A 6,697-nucleotide genomic window follows, 5' to 3' on the forward strand; every position below is an offset into this window, starting at 1 on the left:
TGAGAACAGATGAGGGTGTTCTGAGTGCAGCATACGCTGTCTGTACAGTGGCAGATGTATTGGAAGCATCTTGTCTGAAAGGAATTCGTTCTGCTCAAATAGCAGATTGATTACTTTGATTCGAGCATGTGAACTGGGAAAAGAGATCAAGGTTACCATAGTGACTGATAGTCAGTATGGTTTTGGAGTTACGAGCAACTGTGGTCCCAAAGAGGTTACATGACTTCTGCAGGATCACCAATACGGAATGAAGAGTTTGTGAGAATGTTAATAGATGTGATTCAGTTGCTTGATAAGATCGCTGTTGTGAAATGTGCAGCTCACAAAAAGGGGGATGACTACATCACCCGAGGTAACAGGTATGTAGACTCAATTACCAAATATTGTGCTAAAAATCTTCCATCTATCAATCGGGACATGGAGAAAGAGCATGTTTCAAGTCCTTTAATTGCAAAAAACACAGTTGATGGACAGAATGCAGAACAATGTCTTACATTCACCCCAGTACAAAGATCTGGGCCTAAATCCATCGTTTTTTTTGCACTCCACACCACCCTAGGTCAGACAATGGCTATATGCAAATCAGCCTTGACCCTGTGCCTCATGGGAACAGTCCAGCCCGAACTACCAAGCCATGTCTTTCCTAGACCGGAATCAAGCATCCAATGCCAACAACTATAGTTGAAACCTGGCAGGAAGTGAGGCAAAAGCAGGAAGAAGCTGATGAGGAAGAGAAAAATGTTTGCTTAAAAGCAGGATGCAGACAGAGAGGAAGTTGAAATCTGGGTTTACAAAGATGAAAGACCAGTAATGCCTGATTGCATGATTTCAAATATGGCCTGAATGTACCATGGTCAAGCTCATATTGGGAGAGATGCCATGCTTCGTCTATTTAGACAAACGTGGTATAATCCAAAGATCGGGATGATTGCTGAAAGCTTATGTCAGAGATGCATAGTATGCCAACAGTTTAATCCAAACAGGAGAACAATTGTGAGTTTGGGAACCCTAGGACAGGAGGGAGGTCCATTTATATGAATGCAATTGGATTTTATTGAGCTTCCGGCATGTAACAGACTCAGATATGTTTTGGTGATCATCTGTTTATTCTCCCGATAGGTAGAGGCTTTCCCTACAAGGAGGAATGATGGGCTAACTGTTGCAAAGTTACTTCTACGTGAAATCATTCCTAGATTTGGTTTCCCAGTGATGATCGAAACTGATCGTGGCCCACATTTTCAAAATGAACTCATGCAAATGGTATGTGAAGCACTGGACATTCGTCAGAGACTGCATTGTGCTTACAGACCTGAGGCTTCAGGAGTGGTTGAGCAAGTAAATGGAACAATTAAGAACAGGATTGCAAAAATGTGCTTAGCAACAGGACTAAAGTGACCCAATGCCTTGCCACTTGTTTTGATGACCTTAAGAAGCATACCTGACAGGAAAACTTTACTGAGTCCACATGAGATCCTAATGGGCAGGGTGATGAGACAAGTATTTGTGCCAGTTGATAAATTGTTAACAATTAATGATGACATCATACTGGATTACTGCAAAAACCTGTCTGACGTGGTGACTTCTGTGTTCCATCAGGTAGGAACTGAATCAAACACGAAAGAGAAAAGTCCAGCTCATGATCTAGTTCCTGGAGGTTGGGTAAGCATAAAAGTACACCGCAGAAGAAACTGTTTGGTGCCTCGTTGGCAGAGCCCAAGACAAGTCATTTTGGTTAGCACCACTGCAGTTAAGTGGGCTGGAGTAAAGAGATGGGTACACGCAAGCCACACTATTCGTGTGCCTGAACCTGAAAATCTAAAAGAAGAAGGTGAAAGTACAACTGATTCTGACTCTGAAGGTGAACCAGAGACAAGTCCAGATACTGAAGATCGACAGGCACGTCGATATCTGGAAGTATCAGATACTAGCTCTGCGTCTGAAGGAGAAGGAGAAATTCTTGAAGTACCGAATTCTGAAGATCAATCTGAAGATCGAGAATTGGTAAAGACTGACACCAGTAAGGACACTGAGCAAAGTGAAAATAAAACTGGTGAGCAAGAAAATTCCGAAGGACAGTCTGAAAACTCTGGAAGCAGGAACGAAGATCCTGATACTGGAAAAGAAGGAAAAACTCACGATAAGGATGAGATTCCAAGTACCAGCTATGGAGATGTTCCTAACAGAGTGAACGAACTGATGAAAGGGAAAATTGACTCTGAGAAAGAGAAAGATGTTGCAAAGTTCATCATAAATGAAACTGTCGAAGACACTGAAAGTGAGACTGACGACAGTGCAGATGAAACTTCATTGAGAAAGAGTCCGAGAAAAAGGGCTTGGAGAGTACAACATAACACCACGGAGCCTAAGACAAAAAGATTTTGTAAAGGAGATAATTGGCCTAAAGGAAATGATGGCCTGAGATTCAAACTGGTTAACAAAGAAATAAAACAAGAGGAGCAGGTTAATGAAATAACCAGTCAAAGAGAGAGATTGGGAAAGAAAATAAAAGTTGTCCAAAGACCAAAAAGAGTGAGAAGACCAAATCAGAAGTACAAATCACCTGAATGGACTTGCAATTGAAGAGGTAAACACCAGTCAGGAAAATTTGAATTGCCCAAAGATAAATGGGAAAAGTGAGTAAAGGACTGAATTGCAAAGAAAAGTGGTAATTGATCAAAAAAATAAGGTAAAGGTAAAACCTGAAATCCTGATAAAAAGGGAGGATATTGTAAGTGAAAAGTAAAAGCTTGTAGGTGACACAAGGTCGGAGAAAATTTTGTTAGAAAAGAAAAAGCTTGTAGGTGACACAAGGTCAAAGAAAACTTGTTAGAAAATGTTGTTGTGTAAAAAAAAAAAAAAAAAAAAGTCAATAACGAGCATAAATTGAAATGTTCTATTTTTAGAAAATGGTGTTGATCATGCTTAATTTGTACCGGATTACTAATATTGATATGGATAATTTTAGCTATTGTTATTCCTTTTCGAGATAACCTAGTGAAGTTAAAACATAATGTGAGTTCAGGTGAACAAAATGTGGAATCAAAATCTAACAAGCAGCATGTATACAGGCCAGAATTACATCAAGATAGTTCTATTAGTGATTTTTCGAAAAATACATTTTCAAGATTGTTATCTGAGTATGTTAGGACAATGGACGCTAATGACTGTTATGCGTTAGTAAAGTTACCCGCATCTGTTTCTGAGGGGGTGACATATCATCACCTTCCACTTACATATGGAGTTACGCATAGTGTGAATGCAAGCCTGTTTTATCAAACAGGTAAACTGGAATATCATTATTCAAATTCAGATGAAGTTTTTGCAAAATTTAAAATTGATAATGTACTGAATAAGAAAAAGCCTACCACAGTTATGGGAGAATATTTTTTAGAAATAGACGAATTGAGCCACGACTATGCGTTTAAAAATAATTTGACATGTAAAATGAGAGTGGAAGAAAAGACATATTTAGATATGGTTGAGGAAAGGCGAATTGCTTATGAACGAAAAGAAAAAGTAAAGCATGAGAAATCGAAATATTGGACATTTAATGACGAGAATATTGATGAAAGAAATGTGAATGTAGCAATAAATATAGACACTCCATTGTTAGGGAAATTCTGTATTAGGAGAGACAATACTGTGTATGACAATTATTTTGTGGGAGCAAGTCAATGTAAAGACACTTATAGAATTCTAGGGGGTTGGGGATTTAAAGGGGGAAATGATCCAGTTTTTCCTGGTATTTACTTAATTTGCGGAAACAAGGCTTATTATAGATTACCTGACCACTGGTATGGGACTTGCTATGTGGGCTTTGTCTTTCCTAAAATCTTTCATGTAGATAGAGGTACTAATGGTATCCATGAAATAGGTAAACCTTTAAGTCATTGAAAAAGAGAGAGTGTTATAGAAATAATAGGTGATTTTGTTGAGCACTGATAGCAGCAGTGGGAATATCTTTCAATGCAAATCAAATTCGAAGATTATCAACGATAGTATATCGTTTGTCAACAGACACAGCAGGTGGATTCCTATTGGTAAACACCAAAATGATTGCTATGAGAACAATGGTAATGCAAAATCGTCTTGCTCTTGATATAATATTAGCAAAAGAAGGAGGAGTTTGTGGAATTTTGAAGCTACAGCATTGCTGCACCTACATTCCAGATAAAAGTCAAAACATTGAAAAGTACATTACAAATATAACAGAGTTGCATAGAGAAACTGAACCACTGGAGGTTGTGGATTGTATTCTTGAACGACTTGGAAGAAGTTTTACAGCAGTTAAAGATTGGTTTCAAGAAATAGGTAGTTCGATTATAGGTAAAATACTAATTCCAGTAACAGTAATAGTATTAGTAGTTTTAATGATAAGATTATGTTGCATATACAGAGAGAGAAGAAATGTTAGAAAGTCATTAAAGAAGATGATCCAAGAGAAAAGAGAAAGAGAAAGAGAAAAAGGTGATATAGAAATGGAGGAATTCCGAGAAAAAGTCTTTCAAGAGACTAGAGAAAAAGATACTAGAGTATAAATCTATACTAATCTGAAGAATTTGAAACATGTTTTGTTACATTTTTGGGAAATTTTGGGAGATATTTGGTGATAAATCACCAAAGGGGGGAGTTGATGGAGCAAGGTGGAGAAACAAAATGTTGTGTACCCCTTGTGAAGTCACACTTCCATAATCATAATTTGAACAAATTGAATGACGTGTGAAACTAACCAATTTAGAATAAAAGTTGCACCTACACAGACATACGTGGGAAACTAATTATGCATATGTTGCAATCATAATTAACTAATTTTGTGATTATGTCATGTCCTAAACTAATAAGCAGCTTTGAGATAATGGAATGTGGCATAAATGTGCTTTTGTTTACGTATTTTGTGGCAAAACACGAGGATAATCATGCTTAAATGTGGCTATTTTTGCTGGATAACTACTAATAGGGAAAACCTTAGAAAGGGGGAGGTAAACAGAAGGACTACAATTCTTACATTAACGTTCATTTGTGTTTGTTTCTATGATAGTTCCCATTCTGGCCTGTGAGGCCTAGTGAAAAGATGGCTGACTTGTCGAACGGCGAATAGAAAATGAACTGAGCATGCACAAGCCCAAGTCCGAGTTCGAATGCGAGCTACTTGTGCCTGGAGTAAATACAGTTCAAGGACGATGTGGCCTGGAAGTATAGATGGCATGCCAGAATCATCCGACATGCCCTGACGCAGGCACACTTGTCCAATGATGCAAGGATATCTGAGTCACAAATATGATTGTGTATGTGCATGAATGGACACCTTCTTTCACATGATAAGTCAGCATAGTTGTTTGAATAGGAACATGTTTGCAGTAGGATGCATCATGCATTATAAGTTGTTCTGACAAATGACAAATGAGTACATTTCTCCCAGTTGTGCCTACATATGTCTCCCAAGGGGAGGCGTGGCAGTGCGATGCATTTCTATTATGTTGCATTTCAACAACTGCAGGAATGTTTGATGGTCCATGGGTGTTGAGTGGGAACACACAAAGCAACACCCACGGTAACAGGCATGTGATGTAAAAGTTTTCGACACATATGTGCCATATTTACATGGGCAGTGAATGCCACACATGTCATCTTCACATATCACTGGTGATATGGTGGCGCTAGATGCTCTTTCAGTGCTTCACACGAAGTGATCCACCCTCGGCACTGGTTGCTTGTGAATGAGCAACTATACCATTTACATTTTATTTACTGTTGTGTGTCAGACATATGGAACAATGACCTCCCAACTTGCAATAATAGCATAGGAAATCATGTAGTATTTTCCAGGAGACTTTTGCGCTGCTAGTGCTTCTCATTTAATTATGGAGGGAGCAATGTACGGCGTTGCTGTAGACCTTTAAATAAGCCACATATGTGTTATTTATTTACTAATTGGGTCACCGACTTCCAGACCAAGATGGTCCAGCATGTCTCCCTCTCTGCTGACGACATCCTGCCAGCTGTGTTTCAATTGGTGAACTGTTTGATCCACATCGTATATGCAGGCAATGTGGTGCTGGACCTTAGACCACCTCTGCCGCCGTTCAGTTGGGGAGTAACTCTTGCTCACTCTGCCCCCTGTGCTGATCATTCGGCAGGAAATGAAAAATGAGCCACACTAGGCCCCCAAACTGTCTGTGAGACAAGTTTGTAGACCTGCCAGATATGTTAAATGAAACTTACACAAAATAACTAAAATCCCACACTTATAACTGACCAACACCTATCTACCCCAAATGAGCACTCACACCCCAGAAAAAGACAATTTAGACAACACAAAGAGTTTCATTTGACAATTCACAGGCAAAGAAATGTTTAAAGTTCACAAACAACAGAAAAAACAAAATACAAGGTCAGAAAACTAGCACAGGAATCCACAGCAGCCTCCTCCAACAAGCACACTTCTAGGACTAGTAAGTGAAAGAGAAAGTAACAGTGTGCTTCCTGATTTTCAGCATGGCTGAGTCATTGCATCATTTCCTGTATGGATGTGACACGTTTTTACGTTCTGCATCATATTTCAGACGAAGCGTTGTGATTTAGACACGATTGCCATTTACAGTTCACATCTGCATGTGTGATGTTTCTCTGTGTTGCGAGACTTTCAACTTTGTTGCATTAAGCTTCATGTGGTAACAAACATCTGTACAGAAGACGC

General features: G+C 38.9%; 1 pseudogene; it reads left to right on the top strand.

The window, feature by feature from the left end:
- Positions 1-219: 219 nt before the first annotated feature.
- On the top strand, positions 220-2,419 carry LOC147746896 (uncharacterized; annotated as a pseudogene).
- The last annotated feature ends 4,278 nt before the right edge of the window (positions 2,420-6,697 follow it).

Source organism: Lissotriton vulgaris, chromosome 1_1 (assembly GCF_964263255.1).
Source record: "Lissotriton vulgaris chromosome 1_1, aLisVul1.2, whole genome shotgun sequence".
NCBI classification, from domain to species: domain Eukaryota; kingdom Metazoa; phylum Chordata; class Amphibia; order Caudata; family Salamandridae; genus Lissotriton; species Lissotriton vulgaris.